Source organism: Pinus tabuliformis, chromosome Q (genome assembly GCF_031772625.1).
Source record: "Pinus tabuliformis cultivar Carrire ecotype Pingquan chromosome Q, CPIR1, whole genome shotgun sequence".
NCBI classification, from domain to species: domain Eukaryota; kingdom Viridiplantae; phylum Streptophyta; class Pinopsida; order Pinales; family Pinaceae; genus Pinus; species Pinus tabuliformis.
In genome coordinates, this window is record NC_142296.1 from 352550404 (window position 1) to 352569265 (window position 18862).

General features: G+C 33.5%; 1 non-coding gene and 1 pseudogene across 1 annotated transcript; both read left to right on the forward strand.

Moving 5' to 3' along the window:
* The first annotated feature begins 4481 nt into the window (after nt 1-4481).
* The window catches only part of LOC149219628 (leucine--tRNA ligase, cytoplasmic pseudogene), a 46095-nt pseudogene continuing 31714 nt past the window's right edge, over nt 4482-18862 (forward strand).
* On the forward strand, nt 15115-15222 carry LOC149219629 (U6 spliceosomal RNA). Its single transcript, XR_016249809.1, has one exon. It is a non-coding gene; the product is annotated as a U6 spliceosomal RNA (small nuclear RNA).

Genomic DNA, 18862 nt, shown 5'->3' on the forward strand with positions numbered 1-18862 from the left:
CGACTCTAGTCGCCTTCGATTTTTAATGAGCCTGAAGTGACAAGTGCTCAGATGGACCTTTTCTGTTAAAGAGTCTGAAAAGGAACGAAAGGGACTGCTCTGGAAATCTAGGTAGAGGGATTACCAAACCAATTGCAAAACTGCAGAATACTTTTTACGATACGGCAGTCAATCTTTCTGAATGCTGTGTTCAGTGCATTGTGATTGATAGGGCGGCAGACACGGATTCCTATGGATAAAGGATTAAGCCTATTGGGGTCTCCCAAAATATACTCGACGATACGTGGGAGCACAAGTCCGTATTGGCACTTAACGTCTCAAAGTGGAGGAATCACCCAACCATCAGTGAGAACAACAGTTACTAGGGTTTACGACGCTGGAATACGTCCCTAGCCTAGACTTCTAAATGTTGTGCATTAAGGTATAAAGCATTGTTAGATTCATTGAATTTATTTTATAGTTGATATTGTTTATGAATTTTGCCTTTCAGGTTCACCGCGAGATGTAGATGTAATTCCTAAAATGCAATCTAAGATGATAAACAAACTTTTTATCTTCTTTGTGCAATGAAAATCCTAGCTACTAAGGAAAAGAAAGACAGAATCTTTTCACAAAGAGCAAAGAGCACACTCTAAATGCACTTTCCTAAATCAAGCCAATCAGACTGTCTATATGCAAATGCACATGCATGTATTTGTTTTCGACTTTCTTAGTATATGAATGCTAAAAAGAAAGTTGATGCACAAATCTGAATTTCTTTTCAAGCGACAAATATATCAACAAGTTTCTTTCTGAAATAAAAAATGGAGACGATCACAACACCTTACGATTTTGAAATGAATACTTGTTCTTGACACTAGAAAATTACAAATTCAAACCAAAAGCAATAGTAACAGGATAATCGACCATCAACAGCAATCAAACTCTTTCCTATGATCTAAATCGACACTTGTGATAGTTTCAAATCAAAGGACGACAGTACGATTATGCTACTTTTGCAAAGGAGAACTGAAAATGACTCAACAAACACAAAAAACATTTACAGTTATTTTGTACAAAGGAGCCGAAATAACAGCAAGGAAAAGGGGTTTCAAACAGACATATACTGATCACAGGCAGCAAAATTCAGGAATAGAACTGGAAAGAGTGAATCACAGAAACCAAAATTGCACAGAGCCTAGCCTGATCAGCACACCTGTAACACAGAGAATTTGAAATGTAGCGCAGCTTGTCCACTCGGGAAGTGCGCTGAAGTTCAGATTCTCTGAACAGTACCTACGCTAGGCTAGAAATGAGACTCTGTTTGGGTTTCGGGTCACAGTTTGCAGTTCAGTTCTTGGGTTTTGGCCGAGAAAAAAACAATCAGTAATGCAACAATCAGGGGTAGATCTAAGGAGGATCTAAGAGCTATCACAAGGGCAATCAGAGAGTTTGTGAATCAGTTGTTTAAATCATAAACAAATCCCGGAGATTGACTGAAGCGACATTTATCTACTTTGAATTTGCATAGCAAATGCAGTTTGAAAGCTACCTGGCATGACTTCAGGCTCCGTCTCTAAGTTTATGAAATAGACAACAAGGAAGATAAAAAAAACAAACTAATTCCTCCCTAGCGGAGTCGCCATTTTGTTACAGGGAAAAGTGTCTATATAGAACTGCTCTATCCCACTAAGGTGTGACAGCTGCCTTAGAAACAAACAGAGAAAAGCTACTTTCGTTTTTCCTTTATGAATTATAAATAGAGAAGAATAAGAAGACCAACCTCTGTCTTGCGCTAATCTCCTGATTCGATTCCTCTCTTCTTTGATAGTCTTTCGCTACCTACTCCCTTGCACGCCCAGCTTCACAAGGTACCTGTAAGATCACAGTAGCATAGCACTATACAAAGACATGGATCTATAATCATAAACAATCTAGGATCAGATGTAAATTGACCATACAAATGCAGCAAACATAAATGACACAAGAGTATGGAGGAAAACTTGAATAGCTTTTATTGAGAAACAAGAAAGAGCCAAGAGGAGTTACAACCAGTTGTTCTGAACCAGCATCAACCTCCCAGCAAAGAAGCCCCTCTTCACCTCAAACAAAGCTTAGATCACCCAACACTCTGATGTTTGTCTCAAGAAACCAACAGCAATTCCTTACAATATGCAAAATTCCAGCCTCTGGATCTCTGGGATGAGGGATCCATATATAGATATCTGTAAGGGGGATGAGTCAGCTTGTGATTTGATTAGTGTCTTCCCTCTGGTAGTTTTTGCTTCCACTTGGAGATTGATGATCTCTTACTCATCCTTGGTCAAATTCAGTGAGGCAAGTGTCACAGGAGAAGATTCTGGAAGCTTCCATTGCGTCTCCACCTCGAGGAATGACACTGCCATTTGTCATTTCTCACCCATCGCACCCCATAAAAGGGATTTTTGAAATGCAACGCACCCAAACAGTGTATTTAGGTGCAATGCAACGCACTTAGTCAGTGGAGTAGCTGAAATGATCCTGTTTTGACCAATTCTGAGCAGTTTTTCATGGAGAACTTCTAGGAGAAGCTGTAATCTGTTGACCTTGTTCCCTTAGGGGTTAGAAAAACACTTTTAGGGACTTAGGAGCCCTTGATTTATGGACATTTCATGCTTGGGGTTGTAGGGCCCAAAAATGTCTATAACAATGACTACAAAGAGAGTGATGATGATTTGGATCAGATCTATAAAATAAATGTGCAAGATCAAGACTAGATTAACCCAATAGCTGATGTAAGGATTGCATGGAACCGAGAAATTTCATGTACCTCAGATTCGAATGAAGAACTAAAGCATTGGCAGAATAGGTTGCATGAAGTAACTATGTTGCATTGCAACATGATGACTAAATCACTACACTGTGTGTCCTCGAAGGTAAGAAACTTACACTATTATGATGGTTTAACTGATGTAGACAAGTTTCTGGATGGATTTGAATGAGAAGTATCTGAGGATCACTGCTTCCAAGCATTAGATTTTGTGCTATGTGCTACGCCCGCATGATGGTGGGGTACGCACAAAGACTTTGATGAATGGAGAGATTACAGGACGATGATGAGGTTGCGATTCAGTCATCCAAAAATTCGATTGGCTGAGAAATACGATGGGAGAAATGATCCACATGGTTATTTAGTGAAGTGGACTAAATTTTATGGAACAAAGCTGTAGCTAGAGTCGGTGCACTTATTCTATAATACTTTGGATACAATCCCTCTTGAATTGGTAGCTAGAAATAGAGTTCAGCCATGGCACGTTTTCAGCATATGCTGTGTTCAAAGCTAACTTCCACCGCGTCTACATTAAGGCATGCAAGGACCCATAATAGAAATGGTATGATTTACCATACTTTGGCACAGATCATGGCATTTAGGAGGTGATCAATTGCTAGCCAGCAGAGTGGTGCACCCCATTAGATTAGGATGCCAGAAGTAGTAAGCGTGCCAGCAGTTCGGCTAAAAAGAAAAGTAAGGATGCAACAAAGTAGGCTGCGCAAAATTTGGCTGCACAACGAAAGAAGAAATCCACAGAGAAGACTCGAATGGAGAAGGAGTGCAACGCTAAGGAGCAGGCTGAGAAAGAGCAACACGAATCACAGAAATGTGGTAAATCTCCTTCACCCATGACAGAGGAGGAAGAACAGTATCAACATGGTGGAGGAGGATATGAGGGGAAAATAACCCCATTTTAGCTAAGGAATCATGCACAGGAGTAGCAGGACGATCCCCTCGGGAAGCAAAATTCGGACAAAACGCAGGTCGGTCCCATGATCTTGGTGGACGGTGATCTTGATCAGATCGGTGACAATGTCCAAGATACTAGAACCGAATTGTTGCAAAAATTCGAGCAATAGCACATGAAGACACTGGGGAGTTTTCAAAAGGATCTACGCATGTTGCAGATCCAAACTAGTAGGATATAGGTGGGCGCAGGTCAAGCGAGCGCACCAGAAGTAAGCTTGGCACTGGGGACGAGTCAGGCCACAGAATTGGTCAGGACATCGGAACTTCACATGGTTACTCTATCGGAAGGGTCCCTATGCATAGAGTTTGCCGATGACTGAATCATATTAAGTACTCTTAAGAGCATCATGCTGAACATTGTAGTGCTCCCCAATGAGCTCCTTCATGCGCTGCAGGCTGGGGTGATGGAGGAATTGAGAGCTCAGGAGTAGTGCACTCACAATTTGATAACAGAATACAGGATGAACAATGAACAGATGTTCGCTCAAAAATTGTAGGCATCAAAGGAAAAAGTTACAATCCAGGCACAGAGTTCCAGGCTAGAGTTCGTGGTAGCAGAAGCGTACAAAACAGTGCCAAGTTGCGCATCCCAGAGGACACACAGCGAGAAGCTAAGATCTGTAAATTAGATGCAGGAGTACATGAGGCAAAGGTGGAAGTTAAGCGATTTTAATTCGAACTCAATATGAAGATCATAGAGATGCAGCTCAAATTATAACCTATGACTCCGCCTAAGGTTAGGGAGCAGCGTGAAGCCGCCATCAAGGAAGGGATGGCCACATTGGATACCAAACTTGCAGATATTGAATACAGAGATTCATGGGCTCTAGAAGTAGTAGGACAAGGTTAGGGTGATGACATGCTCAATTGCTACAGCGTAGCGCCTTGCCAAGTTATAGGAGTGGAAGCAACTCCTCGCTTAGGTTGAAGCAGATCAAAAGATGGAGGTCATGCTTAAGGCCAGGTTGTTACAAAGTATCCACCAACATTCAAGAGAAGTTGACGAGATTGCAACAAACACAAGAAAAGATAAAGTTGGACGTGGAAGGAGTAGCTACAGAGTAGCTCGTAGAAGAGGTCAAACAGGTAGACACGCAGAGCACTACCGAGGTTGCAATTGTGCATGTGGAGTTGGGGATATTCGCAACAAGATCATCACACCAATCGAGTGACTCGAGGGCGACTGAAAATCTTTGTGATGGGGGCCTATTGGGATGGGGGCCCCAGGGTCAGTTTTGGAGTTAAAAACCCAAGTTTTGATGTAAATTTTGTTAAAAAGATGTAAAGTCTTCACAATTTGTGGATGCGGAGTGTGTAGATAGTCAGAAGTCAAAAGGGGTTTTAGCTCCTTTGTTATGTAAATTCAAGATGGTTTTGAGATCCACCCATTGTCAGTGGACCATGGGATTGTATGTAAAAAGATATAAATAGGTGTGTCTTAAGAGATTCTAAACGGATGCTTATGTCTACCTCTATGGAAAAGGGTAAGTAAACAATGGGTAGATAGAAGGGAAAAGGCTTTGCAGCTAAGTGTGCAGGGAAATTTTGAGTCTATAACCTCATATTGAAGATCAGTAAAGAAGAATATTGAAGAAATTCACGTGTTTATCTGTTTAAATTTGTTAATTATGTTTGCGATATATGTTGTGATGGAATAATGTCTTTATGAAATAATGATGTATTGATGTGTGACTCTATTGAATAAGTCCTATTAACTGTAGACAATGCATGTTAATTACTTATGTGAGGTTTATAATACATTCTTTTATCTTTATTGAAAACTTAAGTCGATTTGTGCGAACTCAGATCTATGGTTTTTTTATGGTGCACGTAAGTGGATGATTCATTTGTTAAGGGTATGTAAAGACCTATCATAGACCTTCGTGAAGGTCTAGAGGCCATTAAAGGAAGTTGTAGTACCAAGCCCTAGGGGCTTATAGATCTTTGCAATGGTAGATCTAGGGAAATATAAGACATCATACTGATATTTGGATGTGGAAACTTGGTTCCAGCATCCTCCCATACTGCTTCGGGTGAGAGGTCAGCCTGCACTACACAGGTTGATGCCAAGAGGGCTAGTAGTGTAGAATTTTGTTTGGCACAATTAACTCTGAACTTGGTTCAGGACTCACTAAGCCAACATCTTGCTTGAGGGACATTTGTTTGTATGGTTGTAGCCTTAAAAACTGAGAATTTCCTACAACAAAACTTCTTTCACTATGATGTTAATCTTCTTGTTGCTTCATTTAGTTTTACGCTAGCATGAGGTTATACTTTAAGAGCTGGAGAATTTGTTTCTAATGCTTGTGATCTTCCACTGCTTTAACCTTAGAATTTTCTCTTAAAGGTGTTGTGACGGATGGTGGATGATATCCATAAATTTCCATAAATGAGGTCATTTTTTTTGCAGTATGCAGGCAAGTGTTATAGCACAATTCAACCAAAAGTAACCACTCGACCCATTGTGTTTTTTTATCAGATACAAAGCAACAAGGATATCCTTCCAAAAATATGTTCATTGTCTCAGTTTTCTCATCTGATTGAGGATGATAAGATGAGATAATAACTAATTGAGTACAAACCCAAGAAAATAGTTCTGTTAAAAAACGTCCACTGAAAATGGGATCCTTGTCAGTTACAATAATATTTGGGTTTCCATGTAGCTTTTGAATTGTTTCCATAAATGTAGTAGCAACTTTATTGGCTTTAAAAGGATGAGATAATTCACAAAAGTGTGCATACTTGGTAACTCTATCAATTACGACCCTGATGACACTCTTTCCTTCAGACTTGGGTAAACTTATGATAAAATCCATTGAGACCTCCTCCTAATGCTAACTTGGAATGAGCAAAGTTTGTAACAAACTCGAGGTCTTAATTTTCTGAACTTTATTTTGTTGGAAAAACAAACATTCTACCAAAAAATTCTGGATATCAAATTTAAGGCCATCCAAAAAAAATCCCTTCTTGACCCTATCGTAAGTTTCTAAAAATCATGAGCTCCCTCCTAATGGGGGAGGTGTGCAATTTTCAAAGAATATTTTGTTTGAGTTGACAATTCTTACAGAGATATAAGTGATCTTTGTACCATAATGAATCATTTTTCTAGATAAATGTATTAGAAGTATTATGATATTGGTGCAACTTTTGAATGAGTGTACAAACTTCTTTGTCATTCTTCCATTCATCCCTTGCTTCAATTATCCAATCGGGTTGGATAATAGAAGTGGAACAAAGAAATGCTCCACATCCTCATCCTTTCTTGAGAGTACATCTACAACAACAGTTTTCTTCCTTTTTTTGCAGATGATTTCAAAGTCATAACCCAACATATTTGTGACCCATTTTTGTTTCTCTTTTGAAGATAATCATTGTTCCAAAAAGTATTTAAGACTATCATTATCTATGTTTACCTTCAAGTTTCTTCCCATTAGGTAAGTCCATGATTGCTTTAGTGCATGTAGTATTGCCAACATTTCCTTCTCATAAACAGGTTTTTGTAAATCCTTTGCCTTAATTAGATGACTTTCAAAAGTAACGGGTCTTCATTCTTGCATTAAGATAGCACCGATTCCATTTCTTGAGGCATCACATTCCAAAATAAAGGTTTTTGTGAAGTCTGGTGTAGCTAGGACCAATGCTTGGAACCTTACCTCTTTAAGGTGTTCAAAGGTCTTAGTTGCTTCTAGAGTCCAAGAAAAATCATCTTTCTTTAGTAGTGTTGTTAGAGGTGCTGCTATTCTTCCATAAATATCAAAAAATTTGCGATAATATCTTGTCAACCCAAGAAATCCCTGAATATGCTTTAGGGTTGTGAGGATATTCCATTCCTTAATGGATTTAATTTTGTTAGGGTCTACCTTAACACCCTCACAATTTGGCCCAAATATTCCACCTCCTATAGTCCAAAGAAACATTTCGAGGTTTTTGCATATAATCGTTTCTCCTCCAATAGTTTGATAACATTGTCAACATGTTGAACATGATCCTTCCAAGACTTGTTGTACATTAATATATCATCAAAAAATACTAACACAAATTTTCTAAGGAAGGGTTTAAAAATGGAATTCATGAAACCTTGAATCATGCAAGGTGCATTAGTAAGGCCAAAAGGTATGACCAAAAATTCATAAGGACCTTCATGTGTTCTGAATGTTGTTTTCAAAATGTATTTAATTTACATTCTAATTTGTTGATATCTAGAACAAAGATCCAACTTGATGAAGTAAATTTCTCCATCTAATTTATCCATGAATTCATGAAGGATAGGAAGTGGAAATTTATCTTTAATAGTGATCCTATTGAGCTCCCTATAATCGGAACACATAATCCATGGTCCATCCTTCTTGTACACTAATAATATTGGTGTAGACAAAGAACTTTGACTAGGCTAAATTATACTGGCTTCTAGAATTTCCACAACCATATGTTCAATTTCACTCCGTTGGGAATAGGGATATCTATAAGGTGTGATGTTTGGAGGAACACTTCCTAGAACCAAGTGAATAGCATGATCATAATCACGAATAGGTGGGAGGACTTTGGGAGTATCAAAAGCCTTGTAATGATTTTCCAAAACTTTTTGGAGATCTCGAGAAATAGATTCTTTCGGTGTTTGAACCTCTAGTGAGAATAATTGTGAAATTACACCCTATTTTTCTTTCTTTAAAATCATTTGCATTCCATTAGAGTTCATTATCTTCCCTACTTTCCCTGTGATAACCATAAATTCAATTTCCTTTCCTTCACAAAAAATATTCAAGAAAATTTCTTGAAAATTAAAAACTATCATCCCCAAAGATTGTATCGATTTGATTCCTAGTACAACATTAACACCACCCATTCGAATAGAAATCATTATACTATAAATACATATTCCCCCATGATTGGTTTGATATTATTGCACTTTCCAGAGAAATAGTTCCCTCATTTGTAACCATCACTTGACACTTTAGTGCTGGGTATAGAAAGGAATTCATTTCCTTAGCCATCTTACAACGAGTAAAATTATGGGTATTACTTGAATTAATCAACAATATTACCTTTTTCTTCTTGATATATCCTTCTATCTTGGGAGTTTTAGGAGTGGTAATTCCCTCCGATGCATTACAAGATATGATCAGATTAATTTCTTCTTTCTCTAGGGTTGGTTCCTAGTGTATATCCTCTTATTTTTATGCTTCTTGTTCCTTTTCTTCCTCCTCTTAACAATCTACGTAAAATAATTTTTTCTTAGCACAGTTATGAACTTTAGACTATTTTCTATCATAACTCTAGCAACTCAATTTTTCTCTTTTTTCTGCCAATTTTTGTGGTGTCAACCTTGTAGGTTGTGGAAGGACAGAAGCAACAACACTCATGTCTTTATAGTTGAGTGGTAGACTTCCTTGTTGCCATAATTTTTCTTTCAAATTTTCTTGACATCGTGACTGCCTTCTGTAATGAATCGGGTTCCCAAACACGAACCTCATGTTGGATGTTATCCTTTAAAGTCCTTATGAAGACATCAATCCTATGCTCCTTTGGAATATCAGTTACCCTTATATTTATTGTTTGGAAGTCCTCAATGTGCTCCGCCATTGAACCCTTTTGTTTGAGATTTATTAATTAGCTAAAGAAGGTGTTTCTCTTTGTATCCCCATAATGTGATATCATTTCCTCTGTAAAAATTGATCAAGTGACAAGTAGTTTATGAGAAAAAATCCATCGATACCATACAAACTGATTGGGTTCTAAATATAAAGATGCAAAGTGTACCTTTCTTATGTGTTGTACATCATGTAAATCAAAATATTGCTCCATCTGTAGTATCCACGATAATATATCCTTGCCATCAAACTTCCTCATATCTATATTTGGAATGTGGTGGGTCTTAAACCCAAAATTGGATTCTCTAAAATCATAATCTGTATTCCTTTTTTCCTCATCATGATTTTCATTGATTACCTTGTCACCACTGGGACATCGTTGTTCTAGCAATGTTTCCAAATTTTCCTTTACTAATTCTATATTGACATTCATCATTGCTTCCATGTTTGGTTTTAAACCATCATTCAAAACTCCCATATCCCTTTTTACACCATCTATCTTAACATTCATCATGGCTTCCAATTCATTTTTTGTTACTTTTTGCAAGAGTGAAATTTGTTGCACCTGGTTTCATAATTTTGATATATCATGCTTCATTTCTTCCTCTTTTTCATGTGTCATAGTAGATATTTCTAGTTTCTTACTAGTTGTATCCATTTTTTTATTTCGAGACATTACATAATCAAGCAAGGATATATATATGCTTCACTACTCCCTTGGAATCACATCAAACTAATGTTTCAAACAAAATTATGCAAAATATAAAAACATACACACCTTTTCCTTGCTTTTAGGAGCTCTATCTTGAAACTGTTGTATCTCTATAATTTTAGCCTTCCAAGGTCTAGAATTATGGCCTATGGTATAACTCTAAGTTCTATTTTGAATTCTTTAAGTTAGACCAATATTGGATTCTTCAATATAAAGTCATGCCAAATATCCCACAATGGCTTGATTATGGACTAGTTTAGTAGAGAAAAATTGTGCGTGATGCCTCGTGTCACTATTTTAACGAACCCAAAAATCAATTCCAAACAAACTACAATCCATTCCCTTTTAGTCATTTTTATGTAATTCAAATCTAACGCTTGAAACGAAAATTATGGCAATTTTCCCTATGTTACTTGTTTGAGACTAAATTCTAGAGCATTCAGAACCCCTAACTTCTCCTGACCATATCTCAAAAAATATAGAAAATCAAGATCTAAAACATAGACATGGCATTCACCAATATCGTGGATACAGGTAGTCAAAATTTTAGATTCTCATGCTTCGTATAAAAACAATTATAGAAAAAATTCCAATATGACCTGTTTGAAGCAATGAAACCTAGAATCCTAAGCTATGATACCAAATGTTATGCAACCATCTAACAAAATAGAAGAAAATTTTAAAAAATGACTTTAGAAATAGCATGTTCATTGGGGTAACCCCCTTTACATCACATAAATAAACAATTCTTGGATGGTATAAATGACAAGGCCTCCTCGGTATATATACGTGTCTAAGGGGTCACAATATAATCAGAACCTAAATAATAATAATAATGTAAGGAAACAAAAATAACAATAGTGGGCTTCTATGGGGCACACAAATAACAATGTGGGGCCTGCATGGGAACAACAATAACAATAGACGGCTACACTGACAATAAAAATAAAAGGTTTATACTAGTATTATAGGGACCTAACATGGATTCGCTTCATCCATATTCTAGTGAAATTTTATTGGAAACTTATTAGATATTAACCCCTCAACAAAGAACTCTCATATTTTAATCCTTTTTACTAGAGGGAAGCCAAGATTCCCCAACAGAACCCTCCTCACCCTGCAAATATCTTCCCAGATATTTCTAGGAAAATCATATCAATGTTGTACTACTTATTATGATATGAAAATGATGAGGTTGTAGACGAAGTGGTATTAGGTTTTCTATCCACTTTATCTCAAGGAAATACACCTTCTATGTACTTCCATTTTAGTCAATTTCTCTTAGACACCATTCATGAATAATTTATGAAATCTAAAATTGAAACATCCTTTAGCCATCAATCATTTTTGGTGTACTCGTTCATGTTCCATCAGTTAGTTAATTTCTCTTAGTTACAACTTCAAAAGAAAGATATAAAGGGGAATTTATGGTCAATATTACAGTAGACATCGTTGTCTAGGAAACATCCTTAGGAGTTCTATTTTTCAAAATTTGTGGATCAATTTATATCAGTATGTTACAATCTCTTGAACAGTAGTGAAGCCTTAAGGATTTTACATGAGGCCAAGTGCACCTTACAACTTAGTGAAGAAAAAAAATTAGGAGATTTGTATTTGTATAAAATATTTACCGAGGCAAGGATGTATGGATGTGAACTTCCTCCATATCCTTTACCAGTGTTTCTCCATATTTTTGCACTTGGATTCATTAGATAAAGTTTCATCATAGATCAAATCCACTTTTTGCTAAGAAGGAAAGAGGCTCTTTTCAAACTAAAGGAAGAGGTAAGACCTTTTGATGTGAACAACAAGACTTCTAATAAAGAATTTGAATTATTGTTTCAACAAATGATCTTTACGAAGGGACATAGATGACCTTACGATCCAATTGCTAAGATTTCATGTATTAGAGTCCTACAGGGTTCTACCCATATATTAATTCACCAAGACCAGACATTGAAAGATATACAAATAGGGAAATATTGGAAGAGGGTAATGTAGAAGAATTACCAGTAGTGAAAGAAATAGAGTAGCCTCTAAAAGTTAATTTTTTTTTTACTCCTCAACTGAAAGAAAAAGAACTCAAGAGGGTTATTTCCAATGTTCCACATTCCACTTCAGATTCAAAAGTAACATCATTCAAAGCATTCAAAAAGAAAAATGTAAGAGAAAAAGAAGAAGAAATGTCATAAATTATGTCACTTGATATATGTTCACCTTCTAGAATTGCTTTGTTAGTTGATCTTGTAAACAATATACAACATGTGGAAAAAACAATACGACAATCTTCTTCAACTTCTTTCTCTAATCAAAGTAATATTTTGTCTCAATTTATGGAAATTAAAAAGAAGAATGAAACTTTGAAACCAATAACCTACAATCAAGTTTGGAAACAAGGATGTTCTAAAAAAAATAGAATACACTCAGCCTTGAATGTTGAGAAGGGGAAGTTTTAGTTGGACCTTTTAGAACCTTAAATTGAAGCAGCTAGATCAAAAAAAGGTTACAAAACCTCCATATTTTATTTTCAAACAAAGAACTTCCATCCTATTGACCAAATAAATCTCCATAGATAGATAGGGGATATTATTTACTCCACTTTAACCATCTCAATAATTAATTTGAATAAATTACGAAGTATGTTGAATAACACAATTTCTAATTTAAAGATGGAGAAAAATGTCTTGTCTTGCTATGAATAATAGGATTAAATCATTAGAGAACATAGTTATGAAACTGGGATTAGATCCTAATGATATCAATGTTACCCAAGAAATCATAAAGAATAGAAATGCAAACATTCAAGCTCTTTGGGAAAAGGTTAAAGCTGCCAGCTACTAAGCATAAAAAAAACAAGAAATTAGAGAGATGGAGAAAAACAAATAATTGATTTTATCAGTGATGATTGAAAAAAAGAAGAAGATTCACTACCAATATCACTAGTGGAATTGTTGTTGAAGGAAAGAGAGAAAGTCAAGGATGCAGATGGTTCCTCATCTCAAAGAACTTCAAAATAAAATAATTCAAGAGAGGAATTAATGAATGTGTTGTCATATTTGAGCATAAAGAATAAAGAAATTGATAATTTGAAGAGAGATTTAGAGAAAGATGAAAAAGAGAAACTTAAGTCAGATAATTCCTTAGTCATTAAACTTCAAAAGAATTACAGGTTACAAAAACAACTAGAATGACATTAAGGTTAAGATAAAAATGTTCATTTCTTAATTAGAGCTAAAGAAAGAGTATGGGTGAAGATCATGTATTCAATGTATGATGTTTGGAAATCAATTAGAATTATGGATGAACAAGAGGAATTGTAGAACGAACAGAAAGGGAAACAAATGAAATCAATAATGAGCTTGGAAACAAATCTAGTCAGGCTAATAAGATTATAAAGTTTTTTAATTCAAAAGCAAAGGAGGAATTATAAGAAATGGGTATTATTGATGGGTCTCATTCAATTATAAAAACTAAAAAAGGTTATGACTAAGAAGAACATGATGGTTCAAATGAAAGAAACATGTAAATATATTCAGATTCAGGTTAATGGGTTTAATAAGAAGTTATCTTCTCTATAACAAAGAGGTTTAACTTCTTTCAAAAATTCATAGGGAAAAATGATGTCAATGGAAGAATATCGATGATTACTTAACAGGGTTGCATAGGATAAGTAGAAGTTTGATGGAATGAAAGGGACTTTGTGTGGTTAAAGTCTTCATAAGAAATTATCTCATGATTTCTCTATAAGTTATGACATCAAATATCTATTCACGGTTAAACAAAACTTTTATAAATACACTAGAGTGGATGAAACCTATATAAAGATGGTTACTTTAGCTTATCCAGAAGAAGATCAATGGGAACTTGTTGAGATTACATCCTAAATTCAACTGTAGTGTCTCAAAGGTAAGCTATGTCTCTATAGATGATCAAGGTAGATCCTGCTTAAGAGATGTAGAATTTGAGCAGATTCAGATAGTGTGGAACACAATCCAGGAATCAAGGTTAGTTATAGATAATCTGACTGAAGATTTTATGTATTGATAAAAGTTTTTGTTGAGAGAATCTAATTTGTTATTTTGGATAGAAATTATTTTCATTGTAATCTTTAGAAATATTCTTTTTACAAACTCTATATATATTGTATATTTTTATTGGAAAATGGTTGATTCCTGGACCAAAAATTTGGATTTTTTGTAATACTTGAATATTTCAAAGTTAATCAAGGAGTTTTTTTTTAGCTTATAACATTATTATTTCACATGTGAATGCTTCTAGTGTTTCACTATCTTTTTTTCAATACATTTAAGATTGCATATATGATTGGGAAAGTCTTGGATGAGGATTAGCCTCCCTATCATCGCTTGACAAAGTTATGTTCGATACTAGGTTAATCAAAAAAGCAATCTATTTGTTTTAGTTACTCTACAATTTATAGATGGTTTCCTTTTGTATGATTCCTATATGCGTTACTGTTTAGTTATAAAATATCCTTCTACACACTTTCTAATATTAAGTATTTAGATTGGATATATAAATCAAGCTAATCAAACCAATCAATTCTTATAATAGTAGGTTGAAGCTATTCATCAACTGCCTAGCATGAAATCTATTATAATCACAGTAGACATGGTTAACTTTGCTAATTGAAGGGTGAAACCTAGTTTTTTCCTCCCACTATTACACCATATTCACCCTAATGAGAAACCATTTTTTCTCATTAGGTTCCCCAAACCTCATCGCGAGGAGGTCTAAAAACTTAGCTTGTAATATTTGTTTTTGATTTAATCACAACATTTGCAAACAAAAAGTGCAGATCAAGAAAAAATGGAGGAAAGGTTTTTGTGAATTTTTAGGTGATGTTTACTACTAGTGTTAGTGCTTCCCATATGTAAATTATAGGTGAATCAAAAAGCAGATAAGCCACTTTAGTAAAGTTGATTCATCGTTCAATCAACAAGATCATTAGCAGATGAGCCCTGGACTTCACTAAATCTAGTTCAATCAACAAGATCAATCAGAAAACAAGCTTTTGACTTCAGTAAAGCTGGTTCGACATGGAACACTACAGTCATCCAATGAAATTGAAATGATAGAAAAAATATTGGCATGGATCTGGCACAAGGATGACACACATAAATCAAGTAATGGTCCAAATTTTTACTAAAATTTCAAGAAAGGAAACAACATGGGTGGTGGGAAGATCAACAAGATTTTGAGCCTTCAACATCTTCATTGTAATTAAATAGCTTATATAACTAAAGAAAGGAGATTCAGAATACCACAGCTACAACATACGAGCTTAAATGCAACCACATCGTGATTCGTAGGACCGTAAATACAATTGTAAAATGGGTACAAGAAAATATGAAATGTGCCTTAAAAATCGAAATGTCAAATCATTTAAAAAATTCCAGATAAATAATTTTTAACAAGTGTAATATGCAGTGTTTCTACTTAGTACCTCTTATGGAACAAATAATTAATAGCTAAATTAAAGTAAAAACTATAGAGAACTAAAATTGCATATGAACAATTAAAAATGAAAAATATTAATATTAAAAATGGAGTTGCTTTATTTACATAGTTACTTGGTCTTTCAATTGATAACCATTTTAATTTATTATTAATAATTTTTACTAAGTTTTTATTGATATTAAGTAAAATTATATAACTAAGTTTTCACATATAAATTTTTACTCCTAATTATTGTTGGCCCTCAATTTTGGTCATCTTTACCTATCCTAAATCCATATATTTACCACCATATTCCATCCTATTTCACCTATATGTGCCTCATTTTAGTTGTATTTTGCATATTCAAGTAACTAAAATAAGTTTTTCAATTTTTGGATTTTTTTGTGAAAATTGGGGTTTTAAGAGTAAATTTGGATTGCGTTAAAAATTCTCGTAATGGCTCCTTTGAAGTCATATGTGCGGGAAACCTGGGAGAGATATGAGTGCATATTTGGAAAGCTTGGTAACTAGGGATGAAGAAACACCTATTGGTTCAGTCAAACTGAGCAAAAACAGGCCCGGTCAACGTTGATCAAACTTGACCTGTCATTCAGGAATCCCTAGTAAAAAGGGGAAAATTTATTATTTTGTGGGATTTGTCCTTATTTTGTGGAGCAGAATTGATGAGTTCGACCTGCATGGATGGATTAGGATTGATAAGGCTGTTAGAGACATTATAGAAAAGTTTGTTTATGATTTTCATATTTAAACACAGTTTATGGACCATTCAAAGTGTGTAATTTTGTATTGAGATTACTAAAGACTTTTGAGTTAATTTGAAGAATCATTTCTACTGTTCTATTTGTTGTTCATGTTGTGAATGTTTTATTAAGTTAGCTATAGCTGAAGAGTTCTTCAGGTATACAAGGCAAGGTTGGAGGGCCCCCATACCAAGCTAAGTACACTTTGGTTAAATTCTGTATAAATTAGCATAATTTTGATTCTGTATTTCTTATTTCAGTTTTATGATTTAGTTACTTAGATGTGTTATGATTTCTGCATGATTTCTAGATGATTTTGGTTTAAAATATAATTTGTGTAAGAAAGAACAACCAAGGATTTAAGTTAAATTCTCTTTCTATCAAATAATGAATCACAACTAAAAATCATCGTTTTGCATTTCTTGAATTATTTCTTGAATTCCAGTTTATCATTTGATGCAATGGTAATGTTGTTGGAGTAGGACTATGAGGAAGGACAATCAAGACCTTCTAAGTTACGAGCCTCTTCTCTTTCTTTCTACACATCACAAACTGCTGCTCCTTAGTTTCTCTTCCTGACGACAATACTGTGAGGAAGGACAACCAAGACCTACTAAATTAGGAGCCTCTTCCTTTTCTCACTACATCTTGAATCAAAGACTTTTTAGTTTCTTTAAACTTAGAACTTATTTGTAATACATATTTCCTTTAACCTTTGAGCCTTGTCTTCCAAAATTAACTTTCCCTGAAATCCATATACTTTGGACATGCTTCCAGGTCTACAAACCTGGATTGACAAGTAAAACACCTGCGTTAGTTTACTTAGTAAATTGGCCTGACACTTATTAAAGTGTTGAAGGAAACAAAAATAACAATGGGTAGTAAGAACACCTGGTAAGTGCACTTATTTAAATTTATTCTTATTTGTATATAAATGCAATTGATATATATATATATATATATATATATATATATATATATAATTGGAAAAAAAAAATTACAATATTTATTGTATATTAGTGGATGTATATATAAAAATAATATATTATAATTATTTTCGATGTGTTTATTATTATAATGTATATTTTGAATGTAAATTTGATATCAAAATATGGTTTCTATATAGTTGATAAAGCCTATATACTTTATGGTTTGAAATTTATTTTTAAATTAATAACAAAAGAATGGACAAAATGTAATGACATAAAAGTACTCAAATAAGCTTTAATAGAATGCAATAATGATTTTTATTGTAGTCTTTTCACAATAGAATGTCCTGTGGATAGTTGTCCACCATAATTTAAGACTACAATAGCAATCATTATTATGGCACTACGCGAATAAATTTTTTTTTTTCTAGATTTCTTATCTTTTAATATAATTTTTATATCTGGTAATTTAATTTCCAAGAACATAAAAATAAAAATTAACCTTGGATTAGAAAAGAGAAATTTACATTTTCAGAAATTAAAAATTATTTTCTAAATTTTAAAATACATAATTTAATATTTATTTATTTATTAAACTTTAATGAACTTCATAGAATTTATTTGACAATTTTAAAAGTAATTGAAGATCAAAGTTTATTTTGCCAAAATAAAAAACAATATAATATGCCTTCGACATGTATAATAACATGAGGGGACATCAAACATACTTACCACAAAATCCTATAGATATCATTTTGAATTGATTGCATTATAAATATAAAATATTAACATTCATTGTACACATTCCAAATGTAATAGTGATTGCAATAGAATATTTGATAGTGTTGAATTCATTTTTTATATAAAAAATAATCATTTCAACAATCCAAAATTGCAATTTTTATAAGAATTACTTTACCCAATTTTAATAATAACAAATGTAAAATATTTAATCTTCTTTGAAATTATGAATTAGATATTTTGCCACATGATTTTTTTTTTATAAATTCAAAAAATATCATTTTTTAGGAGTATATATATATATATATATATATATATATATAATTGTTTTATTAAAAATAAAAATCACATCAATTTTAAGAAACGCTTTATTTATACAATAATTTTGTTTACTTTCTTTTGAGTGAACCACACAACATTATTTTTTTATAATTTAATTATCATTACACTTGCTTCTAAATTGATATGATTATTTAAAAAAGAGATGTTTGATGATATTATAGATATTTCAAGTTGAATTTAATTTAATTTATTTAACTTGCAAACCTTTCATAGTGACTAGGTGTCTTGTTAAACGATAAATTTGACAAGCCCTTCATTAGAGAATCAATTTTTAATAGATATTAAGATTTGACATGTGTATTATTAATTAATTGTTATAACACTTAGTTGCATGGAGATATTTTTTTTATAATTAAATTTATTTTCTAACCATCAATTTCAAATTAATTAAAATTAGTCATTTTGTGCAAATGAACCAATTAAAAAATAGAAATTCAAATTTAAAAGATTGCAAAATTATTTTTTTAATTCTAAAAATATTTAGTCTAATATTTATTTATATCAAAAATTTAATAGACTTGATAGAATTTGTTTAAAATTTTCAAAATTAATTGAAAGTCAAAACTTTTTGA